The following is a 13,048-nucleotide window of genomic DNA, read 5'->3' on the forward strand; positions in this document are numbered from 1 at the left end:
TACCATGCTACATTTTATTGATGTGAGTGAAAAACTATAAGGCCAGATGTAAGCTGAGTGATATCAACATTTGACTCCGAATACACTGTATAAGATAGCTTGTCTCCCGAACTGAGCCAAAAAACAGAGCAGTTGCAGTTGCAACCAGTTTGTATTTGAAACTGCACCAAATAGCAAAATCCAAGAAAAATAACTAATTTCAGCAACAAACCATAGACCTCAACATATCCCAGGAAGCTGGTTGGTGTCATCTATCCCTTGCTGGCCCCTAAAATATTATTTGAATGCATAAACCAAGCCCCCTTAGACAACTCACATGAAAAGTAAACTCAGGGCTTACCACACATTGCCCCTGTATAACAATGCCATGAGACTGTTTCAACCTCGAATGTCTTTCTGACCTTCCCACATCGGTAAGAGGCTGCTGAACCCTGAAAGGGAGAATAAGATGGAGTTGAGGCCACAAAGCGACCTCTCACCAGCATGCCACTGTGTGCTACTGTTTCCCCAATATGTGTAATGGCCAAGATTATAATGTGTTGAATATTCAGAGATGACTACATTTTGTTGAAACATCTAAGCCAGGATAAACTAGTCCGTGATAACATTTTACAATATAAATGACAGGATTAGTAATAAGAAAACATCAATAAAATTAGCTAATAATACAAATAAGGGTATCACTAATGACTATTGACAGCTGAAGGTTAAAAAGATCTCAACTCAAAGCATTCAAATGCACTATATCATATTCATAAAAATCTTTACACTAGGTCAAAATGTCCAGTCACATGGATGCCTAAAGATTCTGCTGAATGAGCTATGCAATGATTTATGAAACACCTTGACATCTCGAGGGCTATACGTTTTAAAGCATCGTTCCAAATGAGCCTGGGTACCAAAGCAGATCAGAAGACTAATAATTTGGGAGAATGGTTGAGCAGTATGGAAAGATCCATTAAAATTCTAGCTAATAATATATTCTTACAGATTTTAGTCAAATCATTCCCTCCAAGGTGAATGATTACAACGTTGGGGTTAGGTCACCTGCTCAACAATTGCTGTCCACTGTCCCAGAACTGGAACCAGGATAAACCAGGGTAACTACAACAATGGACCATCCACTGTTTAAGGTCCAACTCAAGGGATAATCCCTTTGAATGCATAATTGCCCTCAGTGCTGCTCTGTTGATAAATGAATGGCCTATGATGAAGAAGAGTCACCTACCTGAAAGGCAAAATAATATGGTTATTGTCTGATACAAGAAAGGAAAGCTTCAGACATTCATCTGTCTGTGCTTTTCTATTCCTGAACAGAGTGTCCTTCAAGAGCTAGGTCTGATATCCTGCCTAACCTAAATGAATTGGATGAATAGTCAGTAGCAGAAATGCCCTGATGTCTCAGTGCATTGCAAACAGCAGCATTAACATCCCTGGATGTAATCTTTTGACCCAATTTCTGACAAACAATAAGATGGGAAGGTGATAGGTCTGTTTCTATTCTGTGCAAAGATGAAACCCAATATACTGGACATGTGAAGCAAATACCTGCCCTTTCAAGGCAAACTTGCTGACCTTGACCAGACTGATCAGTTTTGGACCTCTTTAGCCAAGCTGTAATGTAATCTTTGTCTATTATGACATCACCCCAGGAGAAAGAGTCTTAAGCAATTGATTTACTCTGAAGGTACTAACATATAAACAAAAGAACATGGTTGAGCACAAAACAAATAAATAGAAATCATTGACTGTGAAAATCATACCTGTTGTGATAGACCTCAACAGGTGTTTACTTATAGGTTTCCTAGGGTCTTGTGTTATTCCTCTGATGGTTGCCCACCCTTTGATCTCTCTATTGACTAGCCAGTGATTGGAGAAGCCTGGGATCTCCAGGGAATGAGCTAACTAACACAGAACTGCTAAAGGAATCTGTATGTTATTGGGTACTTTGTTCATTACACACCTCTGTACTAAAACTGTACTAAAACAGAAATGAACCAATGTCTGTCATGGGAAGACAGGCTAAGTTAGGAAACCTTAAAGATATTCAGTTCATAGGTTCATAGGTTGGTACTAGGCTATCGGCCCTAGGGCCTATACAAGCCTAGCCATAACAATCCCCTGGCTATTTCTTCCCACACCATTTACTTCCCTGGACCCCTGTCAAGCAGGTTAACTGACGTGATCCCTGGGGTGAATTTCCTTTCTCCCATCCAATCATCAAGGTTCCTTTTGAAGAGGGCCAAAGAGGCACTCTGCTTGACATGATTGGGCAGTCTATTCCAGAATCTTGGGAGTCTCTGGGTCAGGAATCTATCCCTCCAGCATGTTTCGTTTATTGTGATGACAAGGTTTATATCCCTGGAGCATGTGGCTCTGAGGGATTGGGATTTCTTTAAGTGCAGCATAGCCAACAGCTCTGGGTTTGACATGGCCTTGTATGTTAAGTAGAGATTGCCTCTGAGTAGACGATATGTGACAGAGTATAGCTGGAGCTTTTTAAGGTGGTCAGTGTAGGGCATCTGCTTTAGGCATGTGATTCTTTTAGTGAGGTATTTCTGCGGCCTTTCCAGTTGTTGCAGATGACTTGAGAGGTACATACCAAATGGGGCATTGTATTCTATAATAAGTCTAATGAAGGATGAGTACAGTGGGACAATGACCTCCTTTTTTCTGGATGAAAAGCCCTTAGTGATGAGGTGTGCCACATAGAAGGATTTCCTGACTGTTGTGGCGATGTGATTATCGAAGGTGAGACCACTATCCACCTGAGTCCCTAAGTCTCTTATCACACTTTCGGTGTTTCATGTACTGCCAACTATGTGGTAATTCACGGGTACATGTTTTTTCCCAAAGGGGATAACTATATATTTCTTGGCATTGAGCTTAAACCCATGGCTCTGGCACCAAGCATCTGTTTCTGTAAAGCCCTTCTGTAGAGTATCCTCATCATTTGGGGATTCAATAATGGCTCCCAGTTTGCAGTCATCTGTGAACTTTGTTAGCCAGAGTCCCTTAGTGTTGGCCTGTACTTCAGAGAAGTAGATGCCAAGCAAACGCGGTCCAAGGACTGAACCCTGAGATACTCCACTTGTCACTTGTCTGGAGCTGGATTTGGAGTCTGCTACTTTTACAATGTGGGTTCTGTCAGTAAGCCAGTTAGCAACCCATCGAGTGATGTAGGGATTAATGCCTAGCTTACTAAGTCTATCTATAATTCCAGAGTGGGGATGGTGTCAAAGGCCTTGGTGAGGTCCAGATAGGCTGTGTGGACCGCCTTATCCTCGTCCATGGCTCTGGAGACTGATTCGAAGAAGTCAATCAGGTTCAAAAGACAAGATGATCGGCCCTTCACAAACCCAAACTGGGTGGGGTCCAGTGTTTGAAGGTTTCCAATGTATTTGTTTATAAGTTCCATGATAATACATTCCATGGCCTTGCAAATCAGGCTCATCAGACTAATGGGGTGGTAGTTCCCAGGATCCAAGGTGGATCCCCCCTTGTGAAGTGGGATAACTGTAACTGTGCACCATTCAGTGGGGATGGAGCCTGAGGTGAGGCTATGATTAAACATGACACTTAGGTGAGGTGCCAGTTCATTTTGTAGTTCATGTAGTATACAGCCGGGATGTCATGTGGTCCCATGGATGCTGTATTCTTAGATTTGGAGAGTGCGTTTTTTATCTGTGTGACCGTTATTACCGGAATTTGGCAATCTTCTGGTATTGAGATGGAACGTTTAGGAGGTGAGAGGGGGGTGAAGTTGGCACTGAATTGATCTGCCAGGATATTGGCAATATCCTTGGGATCAGTATATTTAATGCCATTCTGTTGTAGCTCAGAGCAGATCTGAGCACTGCCATTTAGATTCTTGACACAGTTATAGAATGCCTTGTGGCTGTCTTTGGAATCTTTGGCAATTTTATTTTCGTAACTAGCTTTGGAGGATTTTATGAGGGATCTCAGCTTCTTACTGAGGCTGGTAGGGAGTTTTTTGCATCCTGGGATTTTCCTCTTTTCTGCAACAGTTTCTTCCTTTTGTTGCAAAGTTTGTTTATGGCAGGGGACCACCAGATTGGCTTCCTTTTTTTGGAGGAGAGCATCTTGGTTCTATTTGGGATGGCATGATTCATGCATGAGTGGATGTGCTCGTACAGTGCCTTAGTGTAGGATTCAGCAGTCGAACTTTCAGTTCCCATCTGCATGGGTGTCATGAAGTCTGTCACTTCTGACTTGAGTAGCATGAAGTTGGCTTTGGAGAAGTTTTTATGGAGGTTTCCCTACTGGAGGGTGGGGGGTGGGATGTGGATGTTAAGGGTGATTAGCTTATGGTCAGACCTGACCAACAAGGGGTGACCACAGGTGTGGAGCATCGATTTCCCATGTTGGCAATGACCAGGTCTAGGATATTGGAGCGCCTGGTGGGACTATGGATTAGTTGATCCAGGGCATTGGAATTTATGAATTCCATGAACCATTGGGCAAAGGTGTTGGTACACAAGTAGTTTTCCCAGTTAATGGCAGGGGAGTTGAAATCACCCAGTATTAGGTTGTTAGGTTGTATCTTAATATTTTCCAGTATGTTTATAAAGGTGTAGTGAGAATCTTGGGGTATGGTGGGGGATCTGTAGCAAACTAAAGTTTGGATTGCAGTCTTACCTAGTGTTAGTTGCACCTGGAGAATTTCAGACGCATTGTGTTGGGCAACTAGCCTGGTGGTGTGAATATCCTTGGTGAATATGGACACTCCTCCACCTTTAGTGTTTCGGTCCTGGTTTGGTGGCCGAAAAGTGTGGTAAGAGTTGTAGCCTGGTATTGCAGGGGTGCTCTCTGGAGCCTTGAACCAGGTCTCAGTTACTGCACAGATATCGATGTTCTCCATTTTTAGGAGTGCTTCGAGAGAGTGCATTTTGAGGTTTAGACTTCTAGCATGAGTAGCATTACCTTCAGAATTTCCAGGCTTGTACCTGTTACTGTGGTGGTTTTTGTCCTTTGAACTTTGCCTAAAAAAGGCACTATAGGGGTGGCAAGAGCCTTAGCCAGTAATCTGAATCCCAGGGGTGACAGGTGCAGGCCATCTCTGGCAAAGCATCATGGTCTGTCTATCATGTCGTCCCAGGCAGACAGATACTGGATCCCCTTTGAATGACACCAGAAGCTTAGCCAATTGTTGAAGTCAATCATTTTGTCCTTATATTGTGGTATCATTCTGGATGAAAGCAGGATGCTACTCAGAGCTAGGGTCATACCTGCCTGGGCCACATGATCTGAGAGGAATAAGCCTTCTTAGTATTTGCTGCCCAGGATTTGGGCATACACATATGTTAAATGTATTTCTAGTGAGTTTATCTTGTGTGTACATTTATACATGCACACATACACACACACACACACACACACACACACACACACACACACACACACACACACACACACACACACACACACACACACACACGCACACACACACACACACACACACACATATATATTATATAAGAGATGGCATTTATGGAGGGTTATGCATGGAGGGTTCATTTAATTGGGTAATTAAAACTGATAATTTTAACCAATGAGTTAGCAGATGAACATTGGATGAATAGTGTGGCATTTTAGCACAAAAAATCTGGACAAAGCCTTAAATAATGGGAGACAAAGGACCAAAAATAGGGACAAATGTTAGATATTGCTCTTATAAATTAGAAAGTTGCTAGATTAATAGGATTTGCATTTACATACTTTTTTATGGAGAATATGAAGTCTGAAGTCCAAGTGTATATCATTATTTAGTAACTTCAATCCTCAGTGATTTACCAGAAAACCACACATTTTATGAGGAACAGGCCAAAATATGAGGCAAAAATCTGGATATTCAGTGAAAATCTGGACAGTTGAGTGGTATGATTGTATAGAGTGTTTTTATAATAATGTTTGTTGGTTCATTCACAATGTGTAACTGGATAATCTACTTGACCATCTGTGCTGAGGCTGTGTGTTTGGAAACTGATCTGATAATATAACAGTTGCCCACATGTTATTCAGTTCGATCCAAACATGCTTCCAATTTGTTGAATATAACTATGTTCATCAATAAACATTTCAAGAATTGCTCAGGTGTAGTGCATTGTTACAAGAGTGATGGCAAAACTCCTCAACATGTAACATAAGACCAAAAGTACAATACGCTGTTGAAGTCAGAGATGTCCTGCTAATGCACTCATTTTAGAATGCTGCAGCATCTCCATTAGCTACCTATCATAATTGCAGGAAGACAGTTTGCCACATAAATCTTACAGCCATGAGCATATCTTTTTTTAAACAAGAAACATTTTTATTATACCATCACTTACAACATATGCAATCATACATGTATATAAATGACAATGAACCACACCAACACAATCCTAGTTGCAAGCATTTTACATCACAAACCATAATGACACACTCTCATTTGCAAACATTATACATCACTTATAATCTACCCAATCATTTTCAGTCAAACATTACATGGCTCATATAAGTCCTGCCTTCTTTTAAACTTTATCTGTCCCCTATATGTATTGTTCTGACAATTCTCATTTTTTCCTATAGAGTTTGTTCCTACCCTTTTCTAAAGATCTTAGTTCCAATATATTCGCTTCTTCTAATATAGCTGTTTTTTGCTTTTTTGACAGCCACCATAATTAGACACACCACGGCCTTACCATGTCTTGGCAGTTCTGACAAGCATACCTTCATCATAAATGACTTCACAGAAAACCATACCTACAACAAAACACTGGCACGTTCCACGTATGTCTGTAAATAACAACAAAACAGAAAAATTAGTCAACAATAATAGTGCAAATTGAAACTCCCACATCAGTCCCAAGAAATGCATATAAAATAAACACAGGTCCAGCAACCCATGAAAATAAAAATAACAACCATCTTGGTCCAAACCTAGAGATTGACATCCCCACAGAACCATTTCTGATCAACATTCAATGCTCTTGATGAATCAAGGACAAAAACAGAAATAATTAGGGACAATAGTGGACTACTACTCTGGGATATTTACAGAATAAGAATGTGAATTAATGTAAACTTTCTATATTAAAAGCAGTCTATAACTCTTATTATTCCATTCCTTGGGATTCCCCGGGATTTAATAACGCCTACACTAAGTGTACACCATTCTGAGTGAACAGGCAACACAGATATAACTCCACCTTCTTCCTTCTAATTTTAGTTTTCCTACTGATATTCTTGCAGCTTTAAATATTGACAAGGATTCATAAAGGTTACCACAGAGTGTAGACTACATGTACACTTAGTGTAATCTTTCTGAGTGACTAGAAAGCACAAAAAATGTGGTAGGGATGTTCTTGAATACATATGATGTACAGTTAATGTACACATACCCCCGGATTCATGAAGCTTGTGCCAGGCACAGGTATAGCATAGGCAGTATAATGCCAAATATGGCCGCCGAGCGATTCAGGTACGATCCAATTCCACGTGCACTACCAGCGTACGCCAGATCTATGCAGTCCTCGGCTTAGGTATGCTAATCACCCCATGTGCAGTGTTGCACCATGCAAATGAAGGTACATAGCGATTCATGAAGTGGTGCAGGCGTAGCGTAAGCCCACAGAAATGTAAACCAAAAAAAAAAGGTTTACATTTTTCCAAACAGAACATCGGAGCTATGAAAGTGGACCAGACTCATGTATTACAAAGTTAACATATGCCAATGGCTAAATATACAGCCAATGGCATAAGAAAAGATGCACAACACCTAAAAAACAACATTTAATGTCATGTCCACAGTAACGCAAAGTACAACCACAGGGCATGTGTGCACAAATGGGAACACAAAGAAAATATATACAAATGTCATAAAATCGCAATGTAATACAAATCATGATTTCACCATAATACTCAATGGTATGCATGGTACACCACAACCAAGCTGCAAGGGTTGCTAAGGGTCTGTGACAGTGTTTGGCGCAGTAACTAGGAATTAGTAGTCAATGCCATGCAAATGAGGCAAGTAATAGTGAATCGCAAACGTCCCGCCGGACTAAGGATGTACCATACGGTGCAGCGCTACAACACCGAGGAGTGGTTTAGAGGCATACATGACATCAGCAGTGGGGTGTGCCACCATAGCTGTAAGCACATTGGAGCAATGCAAATCCAGCCTGGCCATTGCTAAGCAAAGCCGCAGGACAGGGGTGGGGATGTAGGTATAGCATCGTTTAACTGAGAGCACATATGGTGCCCGAAAGCGCATGTGTACGGGGATGAAAATGTGCCCGAAACCCGGTAAGTGGATGCACGCACCACGCACCATAGCTCAAACAGGAAGGTTAGGGGAAGAAAATAAGGAAATGCCACAGTAGGGTAATTGGAGTACAACTGAGCAATTAACACCTATTAACTCACAGTGGGCAATCGACGGCAGCTGACAAGTCTGCTCGCAGAAACCTGCAAAACAGGATAGGGGAGGTGTCGGATTGCAAAGAAAAGAGAACTGTCATAGCAGAGCAAAGCAAACCTGCAGTAGACCGGCCATAGAACACATTACGCAAGATAAGCCAGGTTTAGGAAAGTACAAATGAAAGCAGGCTGCTGGATGCATGCCAGAAAATGGGAGGTGAAACGTTAAGAAATGTAAAGGGAAGGGCAAGAGGTAATCCACGGCAGCCAAATGTAATTCAACACCAAAGGCACCACAATAGTAGTACCTGTTGTAAAACACATAAGATACTCTGTAGCTACGATCGTACATACACACCCTATGACATCATCAGTGTTCACAGCACAATAGTATAAAGTGTGAAAGCACCTCACACACACCTGTGTATTCCCAAACACTGCACCATCAGTGTAAACAGATGGGGAACTTTTACAATGTACATGTTGGGAGCTGCCATAGCTGTGATTCATCACCATGTGTTAGAGACTGAAGGTGTTGTGGAGGATGATGCTGACAACCACCGCAGGCCCCGGAGGAGGAGAAGAGTGTTCAGACCAGGGGATACATGATCTGGAGATAGTAGAGCATTACAGGGTGGACAGGGACATCTTACAGCAAATAGTTGAGCTGTGCCGGCCACGCCTGAGATCCAGAAACAACAGAGGGGAACCCATCCCAGTGGACACGAAGGTATGTGTAAGCTTGTGAATACTAGCCACAGGTACCTTTCAAAGGCCAACTGGAGATATAATGGGGATCTCACAGGCATCAGCATCCAGGGTACTACACCAGTTCCTGGATGCCACGTTACCACATGCCAATGAGCATATATACTTCCCCGAACTCAGGAGGAGTTGACCAGCAATATGCATCTCTTCCACCATGTGGCACACTACCCGGAGGTACTGGGTGCAATAGACTGCATGCACATACATATCAAGTCACCACCCAGTGAGCATGGTAGGTGATACATAAACCACAAGGGATACCACTCCATCAACTGCCAGGTTGTGTGCAATACCCAGGGCATTATCATGGATGTGTGTGCTGGCAGCCCTGGAAGCTACTATGACTCCCACATCTGGCATGCCTCACAGCTGTATCAGGTATTCATCAGGGGGGACATCCCATATGGCCACCTTGTGGGGGATGCTGGCTATGCACCGGAGCCATGGATGATGACTCCCATCAGAAATGCACACACACTCATGCAAGAACGCCATAATGAGGCACACGCACAAACCAGAATCATCATAGAGCGTGTGTTCAGGATGCTGAAATCATGGTTCCGTTGCTTGGACATATCTGGTGGAGCCTTGCAGTACTCTCCAGGCACGTGTGCCCACATCTTCATAGTATGTGCCATGCTACATAATATGATCCTGCAGAAACAGATGCAGCAGGGACATAATGGTGAAGGCCCTCACAGCCCACCACAATTGCCAAGGCCATCACAGGCACAGAGGGATTCAGACCACGAACACCCTGTGCCAGCCCCAGTAGGCAGACGGAGGCATGCCCAATATGCCTATGCCTTGGCAAAGAGGGAACGTATAGCACATACACTGACAGTGTAGGCCCCTATGGACTGACACACCTCTCCACCTGCACACACAGTAAAATGGATGGCACACACACACGACCACCTGTAAATTGTAATGTATAGGTGGCCTACTGTGTGAATCCTACATAGGCAGCCCTCAACCATTGCATACACAACAGCTATTGGAACAAGGAATGTCAACACCTGAACAGCACACGCACCTATCAGCATATGTTGGTACTGTATGTATACGTTCCTAGGTACATCGTCAGGTACATGCCCGATTGTCAGAGGCCATTCATCAATCGAGGCAAACAGTGTCTGCTGTCACCACCACATCGAGTAACCAACTGTCCCTCAGTGGAGCAGGGCCAATTGCAGGATCCATGTGTGTAATCACTGTTCCCCACACACTCTGCATGGATTCCCTGGTGTGTTAATGAGGGGCTCCATATAATGTAATCATGGATGTAGTGGCAAAGCATGGGGTGTACCCATGACAGGCATCTGTCACCCCAGCATGCTCCACCTATGGTTGTGTGAAGGTGTAGCACATTATAGTGTGTGGCTCACTGTGACATACATTCCCAATGCTGGAGCACATCCATTAAACATCACTTGGACATACCATTAATAGGTCTCATCCATATGTAAACTAACTGAGTTACCCATTTGATTGCAGTATGGAGTAACAGCCATAGTACAGTCCACATACAAAATGCCATAACATGTGTACAAATCCCAGATGCCCAAGTGGTAAATGCACTGACTGTCGTGCATGTTCCCAGTTCCACGTCCTGCAAGGGACGTTACGTAATCCCGAAGGCATGAATAATGGATGTTGGATGCTGGTCATCAGATCAGGTTTAGCACATGTTAGCAGGAATATGCATTGCCCAGTGCTGGTAAGCATTGTTTAAACATGACTATACAGATATGCGCGAAACAGGGCTAAGCTTCTCTGAATATCACGCAGATCATGGCCAATGATGTCCAAAACAGGTGAAACCAGCATTATTTACCCCTGTACTAATAGTGCCTGCTCTGAAGGGCAAAACGACCACTGCCAGGAGTAGAACACGCAATCATGTACACAATCACCTAACACTAAGCTACCCAAGATGTACCAATGGCAGGTGTGTAATGTGACAGGTTCAAACACAAACGTGCGGAGTCCAGGAAACAGAATACACCGACATGTACACAATGAAAGGTGTATTCTCCCTCTCACTCTCTCTCTCTCTCTCACATATATATATATATATATATATATATATATATATATATATATATATATATATATATATAATAGAGATAGAAAGGGTGATAGAGAGATATATGTTGATATATACGGATTCACCTATATCTGCAAATATATAGATAGGTCAATGACATATACACAACCATGGAGGTAGAAATAAATAGGATACTGCCAACTATGGAATGTGTCACATACCGACACGCGTAATTACGAGGCTTAAAGACCGAAAGAACACAGTACTGGAACACTGGAACTGTGTGTAATATTATCACGATATTAAGGGATATTTAGTTATCACTGCCGGTGTTGCGGTCCATGTAGGTACTGTGTTCAACTGTGTTTGTGATTGCTGTAGTCTGTGTATGTGTGTGTTGAGGGTGCCATATGCGTTTCCGTGGGACTTGTAATGTGTGTGTGCGTGTTTGCATTGTGTGTCTGATAGTGCTAACTCGGAGGTAGATCATTACAGTAGGTGTGGTCATAGCTGGCCGTAGGCATACTGTTACCATCTGTCCCACTTTAAGAGGGACAGACCCTCCCTGGGCAGTTGTGTCCTGACAAAAAATATTAAAAAGGGCAAATGTCCGAGATTGTAAGACATAATTATGTCCCATATATTATGTAATAGTTGCATTAAATAGTTATGCCTGTATCTACAAAACGTAAATGTTACATGAAACATGATAAGTAGCTAAAGTGCTACAAGAATAAGTATGTATTCAGGATAAAAGTATGTTCTATCCTGTGTACTGACCATGGGTATGTGTCGGCCTGTAAACACCGATGTGTGTCCTGCAAATGTCCCACTATGGTCATTTGAAAAGGTGGCAACCCATGCCAAAGAAGTTCAGTCACCAACACAACTGCAATGAGTGCAAATATCTGTGACAGAAATACATGAGACAGCTGTCATTTAGTAACATTCCTTTACATATCGCTGTATTTCTGGAGGTATGGAAGTATCAACCTCAACTGCATACTATATAGAAACCAATTAACAATGGCTCAATGTATAAGTCCGTAGCAACCATAGTTCAGTCTACTAACTGACAGGTCTTCAATTAGGGAAGGAGCCCACACATATATGGAATATGTAGAAATGCAGTCCCCACAAACCTGTATATGCTATGTACACCCACCTACATCTCCCTCACACCCGAAACAATTGCAATACAGACTGTAATAACATCACAAACATCCACTCACTCAATTACATCTGCAGAGGCGTTAACATACCTTGTGAGAGACACATTTGTAAAGGCACCATGTGAAATCATAGCTGTTGTATAATGGAACAGACAGCGATGTTACAGGTTTTGTTTGCAATAGTCCCTTATCAGACAGTTGAGATGACAGGTACACTCACATGTAGAACCACATACTCTAGCCATCACACACAATCCACGGGGGACATGAATTCAAAATATCCATGTCTCTATAAATAGCAGTTGCAGTTAGGGTTACCACCTGTCCCACTTTGCTAGGGACAGTCCCTCTTTGGGCAGTTGTGTCCTGACAAAAAATTAAAAAATGGCAAATGTCCTGAGATTTTAGGACAAAATTATTTCCTATATTTTATGTAATAGTTGCATAAAACAGTTATTTTGTATCTAAAATACCTAAATGTTATAAGAAACAGAATAAGCAACTAAAATGCTACAAGAATAAGCTTTTATTTAGGCAAAAAAGTTAAGTTCTATCCTTTGTACTGACTGTGGGTATGTGTCGGCCTGTAAAATCTGATGTTTGTACTGAAAATGTCCCACTTTGGCCATTTGAA

The sequence above is a fragment of the Protopterus annectens genome, chromosome 2.part0 (assembly GCF_019279795.1).
Source record: "Protopterus annectens isolate FY-2018-M chromosome 2.part0, PAN1.0, whole genome shotgun sequence".
NCBI classification, from domain to species: domain Eukaryota; kingdom Metazoa; phylum Chordata; order Ceratodontiformes; family Protopteridae; genus Protopterus; species Protopterus annectens.